The 21,039-nt window shown below is 38.5% G+C and overlaps 1 long non-coding RNA gene across 44 annotated transcripts in view; it reads left to right on the top strand.

Moving 5' to 3' along the window:
* LOC104912536 (uncharacterized) overlaps positions 1–21,039 on the top strand; it is a 376,736-nt gene that overhangs the window by 213,431 nt on the left and 142,266 nt on the right. For 34 of the 44 annotated variants that reach the window (XR_014885700.1, XR_014885701.1, XR_014885693.1 and 31 more), the window contains one exon: positions 8,918–9,091. The exons of 2 other annotated variants lie outside the window; for them this stretch is intronic. This is a non-coding gene — a long non-coding RNA (uncharacterized LOC104912536). Of the gene's footprint in view, positions 1–611; positions 758–8,917; positions 9,092–20,103; positions 20,177–21,039 lie in introns of all 44 variants that reach the window. 8 more of the 44 variants (XR_014885657.1, XR_014885659.1, XR_014885660.1 and 5 more) reach the window with 3 other exon arrangements.

Raw genomic sequence — 21,039 nt, 5'->3', positions numbered from 1 at the left:
ACCCATTGCAAAACAATGAAAAGCTCTGCTTGGAGTATGTATGTGACTGTATGGAATATTCTTGAATAGGCATAATATGTTTTAGAACAGAAGAGCGTTTTACCCTAGTGATGTGTTTGATGTCAGGTGCACTTAAAGGATGTCTTCCACTTTGTCACTCGAGACTACTGCAGTAGTCAATTGTATCTGCGAAGAACATGACTTGAAAAGGCATAATTTATGCAACACCTGGGCAAACAGCCAACCTTTTTTTCCTCACAAAGTTTTAACTGATACATTCAAAACTTGGATAGGGCAAAACCTCTGAGAAAATTGACTGATATGGCAGGTGGCAGAGTGCCCACATACAAGCGTGCCATGAAGATAATCCAAAATCAAAAATGAGCTTGAATAAATCCTTGAAGTTCATGTATTTATATTGTGGCAAATATGAACCAAGACTGCATTCTGTGGCTGTGGAAGTGTGTGGGTAAATTAAAAATCCAGTTCTTCTACTGGAGACTGCAATCTACAGACGAAGGCACGTATCATTATGTTATTAGGATAAGAACATTCTGTTTAAGAAGCCAATGTTGCTTATACTAGAAAAAAAGAACAAATCTCTTTTATAGGTGTCACACCAAGAGAACATCCTGACTTCCTGCTCAGGGACAGTGATGTGAAAGACAAGCCATGTTCTGGGTTGCCACTCACAGCTGTCACACTACAAAAAGAAGAGCATCTCCATCAGCTTGTCCATACAAATCAGCTAATAATGGTAACTATGTTCAAAAAATAATATTCTGAGATAGCTGAGAATTGACTCTATCAAATAGTGTTATTGTACTCTTTGTATCTGTTTAATTTCTGTGAAAATAAATAGGAAGCATTATTTTGGAGGTTCCCACATATATAATAAGGTCTTTGGTCCTTTCTTGTCTCCATCTGGGAAAAAGGGACTCTTTCTGCCTTTATTCATTTACTGGCTTGTGTAGTGCAGAAATATTTGGTCTCTGCTGGATGAAAAAGAAATGACCATTTCTCTGTCATCAGTCTTCTTAAAAAACCTTGACACCAGTTTTTAAGAAAGAAATTTATAAAAATGAGATTAATATATATTGTTCTTTCTGGTGAGCTATCATAGATATTCCTATAAAATTAAGGACAGGAAGGAAGGTACAAAAGTTTGAGGTATATATTTATTCTATAAGTTTACAGTTTGCATAGAATAATTATATAATGGATGGCTGCTTGTAGTGTTTTCCTCTGTGCATCATTAATGTGATACTTCTTTCCTTGTCACTAGCTTTAAACTGTAGCATTGTAAGACAAACATCCTCCTTCAGCTACTTCCATTATACTGCATACTATTATGAAATGAAAGAGATGTGTTGTACTTTATATATTATAAAAATAATGAAGAAGATAATTATCAAGGCTGTAGTGCAATTTCATGGCATTGCTGTCAGTTACAAACTGCTTGAGCTGCATTCCTTTGGTATAAAATGTCAAGAAAACCCCATGATTGAAATACAGTCATCTAATTAATTTCTCTCTGTTATTAGTTTCATGGATTGTGTGTGTGCAGAACGCTCACTGATGGTTAATAGAGAATGAAATGTAGACAGTCCAGTTCTAGCTTTTAAGTTCTAAATATCTTTTCATGCCCAACCTTTCATTGTGCCAATAAACACAAATTAGCAGACTTTCAAAAAGCTGAAACTTTAAGTCTGGTATTCCCTGCACAGCCTTTGCTGAGTGTCTGTTTTATCAGATCTCTCTCCATTAATTCAGTTCAAAGCTGAGCATTTATATTTGAAGACTTACTGTTATTGCCAGTTTCTTGTGTGCATCATTTCTACCACAGCCGTAGGGTACCATGCTCTCTGAACCTCTGCCTTCTCATGCTGCTGGACCTTAACGTTTGTTTCTTTCTGTAATCCCTGCAGATTATACATTGGGTTTTTATACAACAATACCAATCTTGCTGTTTATAGGATAAGCAGCCACTTTCCTTATTTTCAGTTCTGTAAATTGCATTAGTAAAAATGCCAAGAGAGATCTACATCAACTTTATCATGTTAAAATTTAGAATGTTAAAATGAGGCCATTTATATGGTATTATATGGTAGTGGGTGGAAGCTAACTTGTCTGAGAGTGGTCAAAGAACTAATAGCAGGGGAACAGCACAAGCAGGAGCTGAAAGAAAGCCCAGTCTTATGTGGTGGGGAAAAATCTGAAAAATAATACAGCCTGTAACTACTCCATAACTGCTATTTGCAGCCAATCCCTGAATTAAAATTCATCTTTGCTGCATGATGATGTGGGAGATCCCACATCACAGTAACTAACCAAAGCTGAAGCTCACTTACTTTGGTACTCGTGTTCAAATTTACACAATCTCCTTTGAGATATGTGAAACTTCCCCTTTTCACAAATAATGGAGATTGTCATAAATTTTAACTAAAAAACTGTAAATCTCTCTCCTTTTTACTGTTCTCTTTCTCAGTCAAGCTGATACAAGTTTTCATGGCAAGAGCATTACGATACCTTGTATTATCATAGATTCAAGCATCTTGTGTTATCCTGTGGGAAAGACCTGTTCATACAGTGGAGATCTGTTTTACCCAATAATATCTGAGCCTGAAGAGAAATTAGGTAACATGTCCAAAGCATGGAAAAAGGCTGAGGTGAAAGAGTGTCCTTAGCTCTTAGATCCCAAGTCAGAGCTCTAACACTGGCATGGTCCTGTCTGCTGACATATTGATACTTCAAATCCCAGAACATCTGGAGTGAAATCATGGTCCATTTAGACCTAGTGGTAGTTTCTAGGGAAGCTTAGAGGAGGTCAGGATTTTACGATTGGTGATTTGGATATTTACTGTGACAGTACTGGTTAATGCAGTGTATTCAACAGGAAAATTGTCTAGTCTCCTGCTTTTGTCTTTTGTCTTAACCAATGCTATCAAAATGTTCTAGTAAAATATTTCTTTTTGTTGAGAGGAAAAAGTCTCACCAAACTAAGTGAAAATCTGGAAATCTTCAGTGCAAAAGTTTGTGTTTAAAATCTATGACACCCTCATAGATTTTTACCCAGGACCAGAAGCTCTTACTAAACTTCTTGCCATTCTGCTTTTCTTTTTTTTTTTTTTTTAAGAGAAATGATAGTATTTCAAAATTCTCTGCAAATGTTCATTAGTGTTGACAAGTTCTGCTTTCCACATATGACACTGCCTCCTGCAGGCTAAGATGTAAGTGCTCAATATAATTATGGCAGACCATAAATAATGAATATACATATCAAGGCTTTGCAGGATTGCTTGTGACGGGAACGTAAAATGTTCTGAGAATAGGAGAGGCAATTGCTTGGTATCAGCTGTTTAATTCTCCAATTTATAAAGAGAGAGTTAAGCTTTGGTTTGGGCCATAGAGGACAGTTGTTAACACTGCAGGTTTGTGCCTTTGTGGGCTTCCCTCCACTTTGGGACTGACATTTGTGCAAAGAAATCAAATGTTTTTGTTCATCCACACTACTGCTGCTGTGCTGTGAATCCTCTGAGCTCTCCTGAAATCACTGGGTTAGCCGGCTGTGTATCTAGAATGGTTGGCAGCATGGCAGGGAGCTGCTGCCAGGTATTCTTGGTACGTTTGGCAGCTCAAATGAGGAATGAGTTAATATCTTTTTCCAGGAGTCAGTGTTGCATTTAAGCAGAACCCTGCGCTGGAGGGAGCCGCATCCCTTCAGTCATATTGCCTTGAGGAATCATGCCTCAAAATTCAGAAGCCCTACTAGGGGTCCTGGCAGCACAGAGAAGTCCTCCCTTTGCTGCACCACTTCAGGGGATGAAAAATCTTTCTGTTTGTATAGGCAGCCAGCTATGGTGGCCAAAACTTTGGGTGAATTTCAGCCATGTTCCCACTTTTCCCTCACCTCATCTGTCCTTCTGCATTTGTGTGCTGTAGAAGAAGGGCATAGTAAAGAACCTTGTTGCCTCCTTATTCTCTGGTGATAACAAATCTGTGAGTTATGTGGACATCAGCTGATCTTTAATTTGGACTGTTCACAGAATTATGGGCAGTATTAGATGTCAAAGGGAAGAATGTAATTTTACAAGGTCATTCGCTTCTTAGATCCGTAATCAGCCATAGTGTATAGGAGAATCCATTTTATTTCACAAGTAGCCATTTAATCCAATAACTGGAATCAGAAGCACCTGCTACAATCAACCTTTATAATTACTGGCTGCAGGATAATCTATCCAGAGAGAATGTTTTCCTCTAACATTTTAGAGACAAAACCTGGATTCCTCTATGATCTTGAAGGCTTATCTCTTTCTCAGACTTCATACTGACACAATCTAGATGTTTCTTTAAGTTGCATCTATCAAGTTCAGTAACCGCTTCAAGATAGATGCGTGTGTGTGGCTAGGACCACCTGATTTTCCAAAGGCTGAATGTTTGTTTTGGTTAAACAAGTGAATGTCTGGAGTCGTGCTACTGCAGTTTCTTGGGTTACTTCTTTGACAGTGACGATGTAGAGGAACACTGGTTTTCAAAGGCATGGCTTGCTTTTGAATGATGAAGAGGAAAATCCCTTTATTACAATAGAGAAGTCTTAAAACCTTCTAAATCTTAGGCAGGAAGCTGGGTTTAAGAAAGAAACCCAAATAGTAAAGGAGCCTAAATTGTAAGCAGAGGTAGTATTAGGGTCTGTCTGGAGAGTGCATTTGGAAATTCATTGTGAGTCTATCGTAAAACAAATCCCGAATCTGTGAGGTTATATGGAATAGTTCCCTGATTTGAGCTTGGTGTGATGTTTGCAAATGACTGTTCTGTGTATTGTGCTTTGCCAAGCTCATTTTGTATGATCTTCAGTGTGTTGCAGGCTCAAAGTGCTCGGTCATTATTTTTATCTCAGGGAGTCTGTTGATTTTATGATCTGCATTCCCCTTATGAACTCTCCAAGTCTAATTTCTTTGCTTACCTTCAACTGAGGCATTTCATAGTTATACAAATATGTGTTTATCTCTTTCTCTGCTTGAGGCTGTTCTAAACTGCCAGGATCTCATGAAGGGCTAATTTCAGTAATGCGTAACACTGTGAATGCATCTGCAAAGGTGGCAAGGGATAGAACACAGAAAGCTTTCTGTAATGCTTTGGAAATGGAGTATCAGTGAAGAACAGTGGCAATAATGTCAAAAACAAACAAATATCGTCATAGTGAAAATATCTCCAACAAATTCAGTATAAATTTTATATACAGGCTAACTGTTCCCCTGGCATGAAAAGCTGCCTGTTTTCAGGACTTGCTCTGCATATGTAACTTATAACAAAATTCACTGACTAAACAGCTTTCCTTGGCCTTTTTCACTCTCTTCTGATCTCAGCTTGCACAGTGATCACCTTTGTGGATCCTCTTTGTAGTTGTCCATTTCACTGATTTTGTTTTACTGTTTTCTAGAAGTCAAGGACTTTTAATTTAAGGTACTGTTAAATGTGTTTTCTTGAGCTCACCATCTGGCAGTTGGTTTGCCTGCCCTTGTCTTTGTGAAAAAATAGTTTGTCAAGAATGAAAATAAAAAGAGAGAATTTGGTGGATTGTGGATAGCTTTTCTCCTTGTGAACAACTGGTGAGACAGACAGTTTGGTTTTGTTTAGGTTATTTTGGAACTATCTCTAAGTATCATTTAGGTCTCTTTTTTGGGGGGACCAGTTTAGACCAGTGAATAATCCTTTGACCTCAGTCAGGCAATTACAATGATTGGGTTGTATTTGGCTTCAGATTACTAGATGCTGGCTTGGATTAAAAACTAAGTATTTCTAACTGGCTTACTCTGTCTTCGATATATACCTTATAAGAGTGCTTAACAAATAGCAAAGAATTAAATAGTAAAAATAGAAAATGCTGTCACTTACCCTTGATGCACCAGAAGGAGCTCTGGTCTTATTTATTGTGTAAAACCAAAGTTGGTACCTTTGTTCACCCTAGAGCCTTTACTACTTTATATGTTTGTTATACTTTATTATCTGTGAAGCAATGGTGAATAGAAGTGCTGTAGTCTGTAATGTTTGTAATCTACATTTTAGATGTGCATTTTAAATGCGTATATGTACATAAATGTATATGAGAGGAAGGGGAGAAGAAGCAATTTAAAACGAGGTATTCTAAATTCCTGGCACAGTTTGAGCACAAAGGTTTGTGTGTTTATAAGGAAGGAGGTGGGTCATCACAAAGCTTTCATTTTAAAATTCTTTGTCCAAAACAAAATAAGAATGATCCTGTGCTAAAGCAATAGGATAGTGAAATTATGTGAACACTTGAAACTTCAGCATGCTTTCGTACAACAGTAAATGCAATCTCCAGAGCCTGTATTCTCACTTTAATGATTATGACAATAAGATCCAGAAATTTGATGTGAAACTTCCTCATAAGAACGACTGTAAGAGCACATCTCTAGCTGTAGGATGGCTGCAGTTGGGGACGTATGTCTCCCCAAGTTCTGTGCTGTTTTAATGCTAAAAATTTTTCTTCTCTCACTGTATCTTCTGTGCTGCTGTGCTAGAGTTGGCCTTAATAAATACAGATAAAATAAAATTAGATCCTTTAAAATCAGAGATAAGTGCAGAACTTATCCCTTAGCCAACCTATTAGAAATGAGAAAGGGGCATTTTAAAATTTCATCTTAGCATTTCTGCTCTGATTCCAATAAAAAACTTGAAGATAGAAGAATTTGGTTTTGTTTTTTATCCCGATAGTTTGAAATATTAAAAAAAAACGACAAGGCTGGAGTCTGGGATTGCTGTAGTCCAGGTAAAACAGCAGGAGCTATTGTAATACAGTGAGAAGGTTTCAATAAATCTGAAACTGTTACAGCAGCAGTGGGGTACTTTCAACATAATTCCTATTTCTTCTAGAACAATTTTGTAATTTAAAGTATTTATTTATAAAGTAACGGGCAGCAAGAAGTAAAAGCGGCAGTGTTTTCAGTTCTTAACTCATAATTTAGTTCAATTCAGAGTAGACCTGCTACATGAGAAGCATGGGATAATAACAGACTTAGCTAACAATACAGAACATCTTGTATTTCTAATTGCATCAATCTTGTAAATGAACAGAATCTCTAATTTAGGAAAAACTTATTATGAGAATTACTAGCAACTAAAAGCTGTCTTATGAGCATTAAATAGAATAGATGATATTTGTCACAAATCAAATTTGCTCTATTATTTTGGTAATCCATCAACAGAGCTTTTTGGAGCTACAGATGTGTTGTATTTTCTTCCACTAGGAACTCTTTAATAACATTTTTCTATGCAGAATTCTGGGCATATAATATGATAAAAGTCAGTGTAATTTAGTCAGTTTCCAACAGATTGCATAACATTTTATTACAATAAATTTGGGACAGGTAATGGCAAAGAGTGTATCTTGGAGTAAATAAACTTCTAGATCAAAGTCTGTTGAATGAATTGCAAAATAATACTGTGAGAAGGGGCTGAAAGGTTTGAGGCGATGAATCTCTTTTGAGAAATATCAGGCAACAACTTAGAACTTAGCCAGACAGTGTAAAGATCAGTAAAACCCTAACAGATAACATCCCGTGACTATTGAAAATATGTCCTGAACAATAATGCCAATTATTGTGAAATTAATCCCAAACAGCATTTGTTTTTATTCTGGTGAGGCAAAGGGAGGGGATGGATGTTGAGACAAGGCAACCTGTATAAAACACAGAAGTAGAGTATTATTTATTGCATGCAAATATCTTGTATCCAATTTCACAAAGTAGAAAGAGAATTTAAAATAAAAGGGTGGAAATTTAAATCTGCCTTTGGTTGTACTCTGTGATGCTGATGGGCTCAAAGGAGAGTAGGCCAAGGCATTGGCATTCTCCTCACAGTTTAGTAAAACCTAACACCAGCATTTCCTTCCTGTATCTTAAAAGTATTTGAAATGCTTTGTGGGGTCACACTCTGGGCATGTTGGTCTCCAGTTGAATTGTCTTGCATCATGAAAAACTGCTACAGCAGTGGTGTTTCTTGATAGGTAGACTGGATAAATCTACCCCATCAAATTAGCTAATTATACAATATGCTTATCCAATTTCAGCATTTCACAGTTTGCAAAAGAATGGAACATCTCATCTGCCCTGTCACCTTCTGTATGCTAGTCATTAAATAAATGTGGACTCAAATATGAATGAAAAGTTTTTATAATGGAAAAGCTTGTGAAAGAGGAGCTCATTGACTGCCTTGCAGCTGAATCCTGCTTTCACAACAACTCCATATATTTACTTCCTTCAGCAAATCAGCATGAACGCTGGGAGAGTCAAAACTTGCCTATGATTTGCTTTGCTCCTACAGTCCGAGGGTGCAGTTATTCCGGCAGCACAGAGCACGTCCTTACACATGGAAATGGAGCAGTGAGCGCAGCTACTTCAATAGCTCCCCTTGTGGACAAAGTGTTTTGGAATAAAGGACACTTTAGTCTGGAATAATTAGTGCACTGATTATTCTAGAGCAGAATAAGTGCACTAATTATTCCTACAGTGTCCACACAGGGACAAACAGAAGGCTATTGAAGAATGACTTATTCTGCAACAGCTATTTTGGTCCGTTTCCTCATATGGGCAAATCCTACTGCTGTTGTCAGCAGGTAATGAGCGTATAGATGGAGAATGTGGATGGATTGCATTAATGATCTCCTCCCATTAGTGCTTCTTTGTGCTTCACTTTTGTTCACTTGTGGAGTTAATTGCTTAAAACCCCCTCTTAAGTCAGGCGCATTTCTAATCCTAACTTCCCATTCTTGGAGAGACCCTCCAAACTCCTCTGCAGGTGACCCACCCCCAGCCAGCTGAGCAAAGCACTGCACGTACCTGACCGTTTAAGTAAAGTTGTTGATTTTCACTGGGACCTGTTTGTTTTCCTCTCCTAGATGTGAAAAGTTGTACTGCATTGAAGCCCTTTTATATGTTTTCCTCAGGATAACTTTGAAAAATAATTTTGTGCTGGCTTGAAAAGTTCCTGGAAAATTCACCCGTGTGATTGTTGTTTTGAGAAGACTGAAGATCCATCTATACGGAGAGCTGTGGGAGCTACTGGGTGAAGGGTAAGAGAAGGTTCTGTTAAGCACTAGGCAATATTTTTTCCTTACAATAAAGTAATGCTTTGATATTCAGGAAGCACTTCATATCTTTAGTTCTAAGCTCACTGTATTTTCACCAAGGTCGTAAAGCCATCAGTACTGACACTAATGTCACTGGCTTACTTGGCACAAACCTGGTTAAACTTAGTTCTGCATGTGTGTAGCAAGTTGATACAGCCTAGAGGTGGAGCATGGTAATACAAAGGTTTTAATATAGCAACTGGCAAATCTTTTATGGAGAAAGAGTTTAACCGTGTAAAAGTATAGAAGTTGCAACTCAAGAGATAAGTGAGAAACAGAGGGGGTTGTAATATAGTGACTGAGGTCTGTTTGTAATCTAATTTACTAATTTATTTACTTCATTGTAAAAAAGCTGCTTGCTAAGTACTGACTACTATTAAGGCCTGTGATAGAATTGTCTAAAAGATAGTGCTCTGTTTCTCTAGACAATGTGACTTTTAAAAGCAACTTTTCCTCAGTGAATAAATTTCTAGAACTAGACTGTCTACTGCATTCCCACTTAAAATCAAGTAACCTTCTCTTCCTAAGAGTGCATCATAAAACTGTAATTTAGGTGATACTGGCTTGCAAATGTGAATTAGCAATGTGCCCAAACTATGATTTCAATAGAACAAATTCCAGTGCTTACTCATCACAAGTGAAGAGCAGCCTCTCAAAGATAATATTTAGAAATCTGTTTTCATAGATGAGAGATAGAAATACTAAGAGTATGGGTTTTTGTCTGCTTGTCCTTCCTCTGTTATTGCGTAGTTCTGTTTCTCTTTCCTTTTTGCAGTAACAGTAGTATAGGATGCAGATGGGACCATAACTAGAATAATTCTTAAAAATACTCTTTCAGTGCCAAACGCCGGAAAAATACCCAATGAGCTGTTTCATTCAACAGGATTTCAGACAATAGAAAACTATTCTATTACTCTGATCATCTGAATATAACACAGAAATACCACCTCAACATAATGTCTCAAGGATACATTGCCACTTTGTCGTTAAAAGCCTAAGATATTATACACGTTTACAGCTGCAGAACAGCTCAAAGTTTGTCCATTGAGTCTCCAGCTGAAATAACATTCTGAAATATAGTGAACCACTGGATTCTCCAGTGAACTGTCTCCTTTGATTTGCAAGGGTAAACAGAGATCCAAACAACTGGGAGTTAGCCTGGATTTTATCCAGGCAACCTGGGGAACTGTCCTGATCTTTTGTACTCTGTTCCCCTCCAAATCTTTTATGAGACTCAAAGAATGATCACTTTCTATATTTTTGGCTGTGACACCCACTGAAGCCCACTCCTAGCCATGTGTTTAGATTTAGACTTTCTCTGCAAAACCTCACTGAGCTATGAGAATGAGTTTTGCATTTCCCAATGCAGTCACTTTTATCTAATTTTAAAGGATGGGAATCCTCCCTGTGTTTAGGGCAGCACAGACAGTAAAGGGAGCTGGTTGCACTCTTCCCTTGTTGGAGTTTGCCATGTGGTGCTTTGTGTCTTAAAGCCTACTAGATATATATAACTGGATTTATAATGTTTTAAATCCTGCAATTTAAGTGTAGAAATATTTATACTTTTGTCCCCATCTGGAATATTAAGATCTCAGAACAGAGCAGAGGATCTGACTGTGCAATATTCATAGATATGAAGCTACCTTCACACACGCCAAGTAGTTGAGAAACCCTGCCAAGCAGTCACCGGTGTGTTTCCCTGCCCCACTCTCTTGGTTATACTATCAGGCCTTAGGGTGCCACGGACTCTTCTTCCATCATGCCACAAAGCTCAGCAGCACTGTTTTGTTTCGGGTGAGTTTTAACTTCGAGAGAGGAAAGCTGAAGAAAAGAAACAAAAGTGACTTAGGGCATCATTAGCCTTGTGGCTAATGTGGCTTGTGTGTAAATATCTTACCAAGGAGCTGTTAATGATCAAAAGATCTTTACCTAACTAATGATCTGCTGAGTCTAGAACTACAGAAGAGAGAGGGTTGGGTTTTTGGTTTTTTTTTTGTTTGTTTGTTTGTTTGTTTTTTGTTTTGTTTTTTGTTTTGCTTTCCATTGGAGATCAGTATTTGCAGCCAAATCTGGATTATCTCAAAGGATATTCAAATGTATACTCAAATATATTGTTGACAGGGTTAAATAGCTGTTCTTCCTGAAGAAGGAAAAATCTATAATGGATTGAGCAGAGACAAATGACATTATACAGCTCAGGTAATCTGGACCCGACCTTCTCATCTAGCTTGGGTAACAGTCTCAGCAGTCCCTGAGTTGCTTGGATTTACAAATGTAAAGCTTAGCAGGATCAGATATTCGTAAATGATTAACATCAGCTCTTCACATATATTCTTGAGATCTTTGTGAACAACAGATCATGAAATGTGCGTACACTGGTGACTGTCATCATTCTACTTGAACAAACGCAGGCATATTTGAATTGGCGGTTTTGTTTGTTGGTTTTTCTGTTTTTAAATGGTCTCAGTAGATGTCACTACCTACCTGAGCCCAGAATTCAAACAAAATTTTTTCTTGAGTATAGTATTTTGTGTGTAATAATGAGAGTAGCTTGAACCCTTTCAGCCATTGAAGTTTGCTGCATCTTTCAGGTAATGGACATGCCCTCTGGAAGCATGAGTGGCACGAGGGTGACTCAAACTCTGTGCAGGTCTGACAGTGCTGTGAGGGAGAGGGGCTCCTGACTCTCCCCCCTGCACCCTGCTGGTTGAATTGCAAATGAAGTACAGCCAGGAGGACCACCTGGTGACCAAAGAGTGTAGGTGAGCGAGGGTCACCAACACAAACTCCTGGGCATGGGATTTTACACACTTGGAGAGTGTTTTCCATCTGAATTTACCATCAAGCAAGGTGAGGCAGGAAGGCTGAGGAAACCTCATCCCACACAAAATAATGTGAATCCTAGTGCTTTTTTTTTATTTCCCTTATTTAAAATATCTCAGTTTTGGAGTTAGCTTTGGGTTATTTAAATTCTTAGCTGTGGGCCAGATCTGTGAATGATTCTCTTTATGTTTAGGCTCTTTGTGCCTATACTTTTAGGGTGGCACTTTTTGCTTATTATCTAAAGGGCCAAATTCTGCTTCAAATTGCTCTGGCTAAGACTAAGAAATGTTCTACTGAAGGCAGTGCACTTCCTTCAGATTTATTCAGTTGCAGACGAGCTGAAGTCAGCTTCAAAATAACTTAGACTCGTGATATTTTCTGAGGATTTCAATGGTATCATAGTCTACATTTACACTAAGAACCCAGAAATCTGTCCTTGGCCAGGCCCCAGCTCCTCACTGGAGCAAGACCTTGGCATCCACCAGTCTTTCTCCCCTCCTTTTCCTTGGAAGGGAAAGCTGGAGAATGTGTGCTGGACAGAGCTGAGGCACATTTCGACAGCTGCTTGGTTTGATGAAGGAACATTGAAGACCTCAGGGCACACAATGGCACATGCTCAGGAATGCAGTCATAAAATGAAAGTTGTGATGATAAAACTGTGTGTGCAGTATAAGGCCTGTGGAGTGTAGAGAAGTTGGGCGGTTGTGTTTTCTTTCAAGCCTCTACAGCATATGCAATATGGACATCAGCTCCCAGAAGTGAAGATGGAAAAGGGCTTTAGCCGCCCAAACTGTGCCCTTCCCTTCTGAGCTTGACAGGGCAATGACAACTTCTTGGTGATTGTTTTTCCTGCAGAAGATTCCTCATCCCTCACCTGCTTTACTTAACAGTATGAGCAGTGCCTTTTGAGTCAGGCTGTATAGTCTCTGTAAAATTATGGACAAAAGTCAGTAAGTAGGCATTTATAAAATAATGAATTTGTTTAACCCCTTGTGGAGTGGAGTTCTCAGTGAAAGCATTAAAATGTGTTTCTAGGTTAACTAAATGGCTTGGGAGTGAGCTGACTTATTGTACAGGATCACAGAACTTGCAGGATCACAAAGTGATCTTGTCAAGTTGTTGAAAGAGAAAAATGTAAATGTAATGATGAAATACAAGGAAACAATTTGGCTGTGATGCAGCATGAGGATGCTCCATCTTGCCTGGAAAATAAAGGTGAGGCTATGCCCATTTCCCTCTTCCATGGTTGGAAAATTGGTGTCTGTAATTTCAAGTGATCATCCCAGTGATGTCATGTCTTGATTTCTTTCCCTACCTCTTAAATTCTCCCTACAGTATAATCTATTTAACTACTTTAATGTGTTTCATTTGCTCACTGTGATTTAAGATGTTCGCTAACTCCGCAGTGATGCAGGGTAAGCTGAGACTTCATGCTGTCCTAAGTGAAAATTCTTCTTGTTGAGCATGATGACTAAAATTTTGAAATTGGGATTCTGACGTTCTATTCCATAGACATGGACAAAAGTTTGTTGAAGCTTCATTTGTGGCAAACTATTTGCTTATTACAATATAGAGTAATTTTGTTTTTGAAAGGAAACACAATGCTGCACTAACTTGGGAAAGGATCTTGCTCTCTTGCTTTCATGCTCTTTAGGGAACTGGGATGTTTCTAGCATGATTGTAAATAACCTGTCTATAAATGACAGGTTCAAGTTCTTATTCACCTTTTCTTGTCTCTGAGGGGTCACCTGAAATACTTGGGGAATATGATTGCATCACTGGAAAGGGAGACTTCCATAAACATTAGAAAAGAGAAGATGTTTATTGTGTTTATCTAATAAATAGTTCTCTCTTGTGCGTAAGATAAAGCTTGTAAATGTAGGGAATGCATAATTTCCATAACAAAATGTCCCAATTATTTTGGCATGGTCAAGGTGTATTTTATGAAGGTGGGTGTTGTTCCAGTTCTTACTCTGTTTGGTTTAATTCCAGGAGACACACAGTCTGTGTCTTTTTGAATTTCAGTGTTACTCTTTCCTTTTCATAGCCAACTTTTTTTCTCTTTCTGAAATGTGTAGCTTGGAAACGAGGTCCTTTTAATGAAGCTTTTGAGTCTCACAAAATATGATTAATCTGATTAGTGGTTCAGACTCTTTTTATGCTTACATTAACTAACACAAAGAGCCCCCCTACAGGTTAAAGTTTAAATGTGGATTACCAGATAAAGCTAGTCCTGACGAGGTTTCTATGGTGCAAGGAAAAATTGAATTTGCCTTTCACCTCATTTCAGCCTTTGTCATCCTGGTTTTTGCCCTTCTCTCTCATTCACAGTGAGGATATTAATTTTGCAGTAAAATCTTTAAGCAATTATGCAGATAGCTTGGAAAAGGCAACACACAACACAATAAGAAAAGCTTAACTGAAAAATGGACCCCAGATATTCATTAAAACCAGATGGCAACATTCCTAGCAGCATAACTTTAGATGTTTGGACTAAATTTGTATTAATGTGCCAAAATCAGATGACAAAAATGAACCACCATCATATGATTGTACATATATACCGTGTGTTATATTTATGAAGTAGTGAAGTATATAGTAACTAGTCCATGACTGTCTTTTTGATAAACAGCTAAGAAAGGCTATCCTTTCACACACAAACACATCCATCTTTAGATAGCATTCCTCTGTGGGAGGCTTGCCTTCAATTTAACAGATAATGAACTTCTTCAGATGAATCAGAAAATTGATAGTGAAATGAAGTTTAGTATTTTTCAGCGTCTACTCATACAAGGACATTTACAGTTTTAAAAAGTAGTTTATTAAAATTGCTCATTTTTTTAATTTCTCATCAGTCTAGTAACTAGCTAATTTTTATCCCTAATCACTTTATTTTTTTTTAGATTATTTTTTGTTATTGCTCTTTTAGAAATGGCTATAGGAAATTGGAGAGAAATAGCACCTGCAAATAGCACTTAATTAAAAGCATGATTGTGTTCGGGGGCTTCCTACATATTTCTCTGAACAATGAAGATGGAAAAGATTTTTTTATTATTTTTTTTTTCATGCTCCATATGATCCAATAAAACACAGCTAGCACAGCGCACCAGCTAGGGTAGACTACAGTCTCCCCTCAGTGAACACACATAATTCCCATTACTGCTAATGGGAGATGCAGGTCCCTACACAGAGGCAAAAGGGATCTATGTACATGACATAAATATGAAAATATCTAGCAAGGAAAGAGATGTTTAGTTGTGACAAATTGCCAGGAGGTTTTTTTTTCTTCCTGTTAATTATAGTAATTATTTATCTCACATTAGAATAGTCCCCTACATTTGCAGGGCACTGTGTGCAACATAAATAACCTATATTCACTGCTGAAAGGAACATACAATGTAAAGATGACAAAGAAGCACAATGTGAGGCACTGGTGCATCATCCGGAGGAACAAGTTGTGATTCAAGGAGTTGAAGGGTGAGAGACCTGGCTGAGGACAGGGGGCAGTGTGAGCCCAGCTGAAGAGCTCTGACCTGGCAGAAGGGAGGTTGAGGGGCTTGGGGAGAGCCAAGGGGGAGTTGAAAGCAGGGGCGGGGGGGGGGGTCTGCCTGCTCTGCTGGAGTGACCGTGTGGGCTGTGAATGCCATCACTAATGAGAATTAGCGAAGGGATCAGAATAGGCAATGTGTCTGCAGTGCAAGGAGAAGGTGAGCTCTCTAGCAGCTGAAAGAGAGAAAGAAACAGTATGCAAGGTGACAGATGAAAGAGCTTTAGCTAAAGCAGATGGAAAATCAAGCAACTATTATAGAGGGCAGCTTATCTAGGAGCTGGAGAAGACTTTTTGTGGCAGACAGGAACACCAATGGTTCACCACCAAGCCATATATCAATTTCTGTTCACGTACTTTGGCCTTCCCCTATTGTTGGCTTTCACTGTGCACAGAGAACCTAATTTTTAGCCTGTTTTGGAAACAGGCTTTTTATGATCACACATCTCTGCATGATTTTCATGTCTGTGTCAGGCTATGCTCTATTGTGGTTCCACTGGTCAAGTTGTTCTGTTGACATTGGTAGCAATGGAAGATGGGCTGTTGTTCTCACTATGGGAAAGGCTCCTTAGGTATTAGCAGTCTTTGAGGACAGAGAATGTCCCACCTAGGGCATCATGTTCAGGTGGAGTTTGTATCTCCTTAGGTCCTAGGGAATCTTGACTGCAAGTGCAAAGCCAGAGGAGAGCAGTATCTTTCATTCTGCTGCTCATGGAAGTGCTTGCATTGTAATTGAAATTTAATCTGAGTTCATTAAATGTTTATGAACCTGAAGCAATTGTAGAAAGTTTCAGTCAGTTGCACTGCAATTTCATTTGCATGGTTATTTTGAGAAAGGAATACTGAATATTGCAAAAAATATATTACTATTATTTGTATTTTTTTGAGTTTTGAGTTGGTCTCCAGTAGGTTACTGGAAACTTTTGGGTAATCTCTAGGATTTAAGAGGAAGACTTTGAGAAAATTCTGTTTTCTGAAAAGGAGTAGCTACAAGCATTCAGCCCTTGTGTTATCACACACTGTTGAATCAGTTGAAAAATAACTGATGGCAATAACCAGTGGCAGGCCTCCCAAATTGTCAGCTGAGGGGTTCGTTATGTATTCTTTCCCCCAGAAGAATTACCCAGGAGAAAGCAGGGGAAGCGCAATTGCCTAAGTGCTGCTCTAGAGACACTGGAATGTGTTTAATTCAACAGAAGCTGAAGGCAGTTAGAAAGCTACATGTTCATTTCCATAAGGAAAAAAAGAAGACAGCAGAGACACTATCAGAGGACTTTAGATTACATGGCTTCTTGAGCTACTCCAGAGATAGAGGTAGTTTAGAAAAATTTCTTGACCTTTTTGGGTTTCCTCCGCCATGATGGTTATGTGTAGCCATGTAAAATGATAGGTAGTTTACAGCTTTGCCTTCCCTGGGGTGAAGCTGATTTACAACTCGCTTTGTGTGTAATTTGGCTACAGAGATGCAGTTTTACACCCAGCTTTTTCTTTTTGGCTATCGTGAGGACTGTAAAAGTGCTGTGGTCCTGGAATGTGAATGTTCTTAATTTGTTCCTTCTCGGAGATGCAGGATTTATGGAGACTGGCGATCGGCTGAGGTAATCCACTGACCTAATGCCTAGACCTAGACTGATTAGATAATCTTTCTGAATGAATGTATATTTATTTTCCTGAGTCAATGGAGTTATTGTTTCTGAGCCAGTCTTGACTTCCATTCAGTGGAAAGATCGGGCAGCTGCTTCCCTTCCTCCTTCTCTTTCCTTCAGGTCACTAATGCTTCAGCTAAATCATGCATTGAGAGATCTTGAAGTAGCAGACCTTGGCAGGATCTTAATTATTTTCTGGAAAGTGGACAGGCCTGCATCCATACTATTCTGCTTCATTTGTGTAGTAAATCTATACAACTAACTTTCTCTTTTTCTTACAATCAGCACTAAGTGGAATTCACTTATGCAGCAAAGCCCCAAGGCCTAAGTGCTTTGGTCTGGGAGGATTATTCAGGATTCCTTGATAGTCCTGAATTGGTCTCTGTTGAGGCTGGGACTCAAACAAGGAAATGCTCTAAGTTCACACCTTCCAAGATGGGATTTGCCCTTCCCAGCAGGAGCTCAAACCTGCCCTTTCTAATTGTGGACATGCGAGGTTCAGCTTTGCATGAACACACCAGTGGGCGCAGTGCAAGTAAAACAAGTCCCCTTGCTGCACCCATCTGTGTGGCAGGTACAACAACGTCAGCCCTGGACTGTCTCTGCTTGTCCTCTGCCAGGCGCTTTGACCTCTTGCAGCATGGCCCTCAGCTGAAAGTTTTTATGGCTCTGACAGCTGCTTACATCACTGATATCAATACTGCTGTACTGCTGTAGCTCCTTGCAGCCCACTGCAATCAATATCCATTATCCTCTTAAACTGGAGGGTGTGGTGCTGGTCCTGAGCTGACCACACATGGTTTGAACTTCTCATTTGGTCAGGATAGACAACATAGGAAGTAATGCCCCACATCCCGTTAGCTCAAGATACTATGTTTTGTATTGTGTGAGCTGAGCATACAACAGCTTGATTTGTAGGTAGGCTTGGAATGGGATCACTGTCTACTGGGGACCAAGAAGGACATAAAGCAGGTTGAATTGCTTTTCTTTCCCCACATATACCTTTCCTGTATCAAAACTTCTAAGCTTCTACCCGGGGAACTGATGTGGTGGATACCTCATGGGCTATCCCCAAGAATCCCACATGGCAACTATAATGATGGCATGTGTTACCATGCTTAAATTTAATAATCTATTTTAAAATATGAATGACAAGTCTTATTAACAGGTATGGTCACAACAGTTAAAAGGAAATGTATTGATTTTGGAACATAGCTCTAGCACATCAGTGATACCAGAGTGAGTATACGTAGAAAATCCAATGTTCACTGTCCTGAATATGCATCACATTATTGCATCAATTAATAATAGACATTTGAAAAGTGGTTTATACTTTTTGAAATAGAACAGAACCTACCACAACAACTTTAGTTTCCTTCCTTCTTATATTTGTGTGCGTGTGTATACACAGATACGTGCAAACATTTTGAATATATAATGACAAAGAAGTGTGTGTGGATATATATCTATCTATTTTATATATATACATACAATTTTATATATGATACAAGGAGAGTGTGAGAGTCCATCTGCCTGTTCCAGAGGAGAAAACTGTCGGTAGATTCATTCATCCTCTTCTGGTCATTAATTTCAAAGAAATGTCAATCTGGCCTTTACAAACATAATGTGCAATATAATTGTTTTTAGAGGGGATTTTTTTTAGATGACTTTGAAAGCAAACTGTTAAAACCTGTTTGAATCTATCATATGTTGTCAAGATAATTGATGTTGATTCTTACTTACAATGATTTCAGCTATAATTTAGTGCAGTGGGCACGTTTTATATTTGTTTCTGCATAGATAGTTAAAGTAGAGAGCAGAATTTAAACTTTGTGACTGGGTTTTGATATTAAAAGTGGAAAAAAATTATTTATCTGTGGGAAAGCTTGTCTAAACGAGCTTTATATAGCCAGCAAGTTAGCAGTGTATGTTTTTTTGGCCCTCCCCCAAAACTGTTGATCGCTTTCTGTGCTTTTTTTTTTTTTTTCCTCCTGGTCAGTTTGATATACATTCTGGTGCCTTGCTTGATGTTTTCTATTAAATTATAGGCACATACTGAATAGCATTGTTAAATCTCACAAGTTGGAGCCCAGTTTTCTTACATAAGGAAAATCTCTTTAGATTATTCAGGACAAAAAGCATCATATATTTGGGCTCTTGCAAAGCGTTTAATAAACCATGAAAAGATATGACATCAATCCCACTAAAACACAAGGGCAAATGAATGATGTTACTGTAAATCTTTACATCAATCATGCCCTGGACTTTCGAAACAATATAGTTTTGTTTGCATTTCAGAAGTGACAAACAACTCTTCTGACTGGCTTAACATAGTCACTTTCCATTAGTCAAGACCAGAAGCAAGTCAGAATTAAAATGTGGCCCTTGGTTGCCAGGCAGCCGAGTTGTCTTGACATGGTGGTTAGTTTCCTTTTCATCGAGTGACAACAGTGAAATGAAAGAAGTTTTGAAAAACTTGATAATGGTTTTCAAAGGAGGGGGATAATTGGTGGGGCTAGCTTGTGCGGCTGTGTGTGGAAACTTTCGTCTGTCGTAAGGGAAGACTGTCACTAAAAATTTAAACTCTTGTACACAAACTTGACCTGGAATCTTCTCCAGGTTTTCACTGGTTCATTTGTAGAACACTTCTCTCAGCCTAAGGGGTGCTGGGATGAAAGCGTTAGGACAGATGGGTAAAGCCCCAAAGGAAGAAAAGAATCAATAGTTGTGATTTAATCCATCAGTGAAAGGGAGGAATTAAGTAAAATCTTTAAAATGGGGAATTTGTAAAAGATCTTTTGATAGTACCTATGGCTGAAAATAATTTATTATCTGATCGCTGTTGAAAATTGATGGCATTTGGACTAAGAAAAGCATATTTTGAACACATTTTGCCAGATATAAGCAATTTTCCTGCTGTTATTTTTTATATTCTCTAGACAATAGATAATTTAATTCAAACAAATTTCCCTGAGATGACAAAAACCTAAAGAATAACAAGATGATCGCAAGGTAAGCTTTTGCTGCTGAAGTTAATAATGCAAAAACTAATGAGACATTAATATTAATAATTATATAAGTTGATATGGAGTAATATTTGCGTTAAGCTGTTATAAAAGTCAGATGTATGCAGAGCTGTCCATATCATTCATTTGTTAAAAGGAGGGGGAAAAAAAAAGCTCAGTAAAATGTACCCATAATGAAAGAAGGGACCAATTAGGGTTGGATTAACATTCATGGTTATTTACAGTTGTTTTTGTACTTGTTCTTGTGCTCTGACTTCCTAAAATTTCACAACCCAAAGATTTAGAAAAATGGGGTTGTTTAGACGCGAGGTGCAATGAAGTGGCTGCAGCCATTGTGCAGACACCACCTCTCTCATTATACCCTCTCAATCAACACTCGGCACACAGGAAACCGCAATAAAGCCCATCTGCCACGGTTAATCTGCAGGCAAACCCACACCCATGTCTGTGCCCGTTACTCTCCAGCCTTATTATTCTCAGATCCAAAGCTTCATAAGGGATCAGCCAAAGTCCATTAAAGTAAATAATAGCTAGAAATGACAGGCTTAGCAAGGATTGGGAGGAAGTTGAAGACCAATCTGAGCTGTGAGCTCTGATTAATAGAGAAAAGCATTAGGAGAAAAGGGGAGAAAAATGACCTCAGCCTGCTCCAAAGAATTCCTGAACCTTGGTTGTTAGGGCAAGTGCTACCATCTGAGACGTTAGTGATCCTTGAATTTCCTTCACTTTGATGCAGCTCAAATGGGAAAATTTTGAAGGTTCAGCAAGGCCCCAGACCTCAGCTGGAAAGCCGTCTGGAGTCAACCCTGTCAAAATTCTCTTGTGGAAAAGAAAGCCTTTATTAGCTAG

This window comes from Meleagris gallopavo, chromosome 11 (assembly GCF_905368555.1).
Source record: "Meleagris gallopavo chromosome 11, MGAL_WU_HG_1.1, whole genome shotgun sequence".
NCBI classification, from domain to species: Eukaryota; Metazoa; Chordata; class Aves; order Galliformes; family Phasianidae; genus Meleagris; species Meleagris gallopavo.
This window is presented reverse-complemented; position numbering and strand designations above follow the sequence as displayed.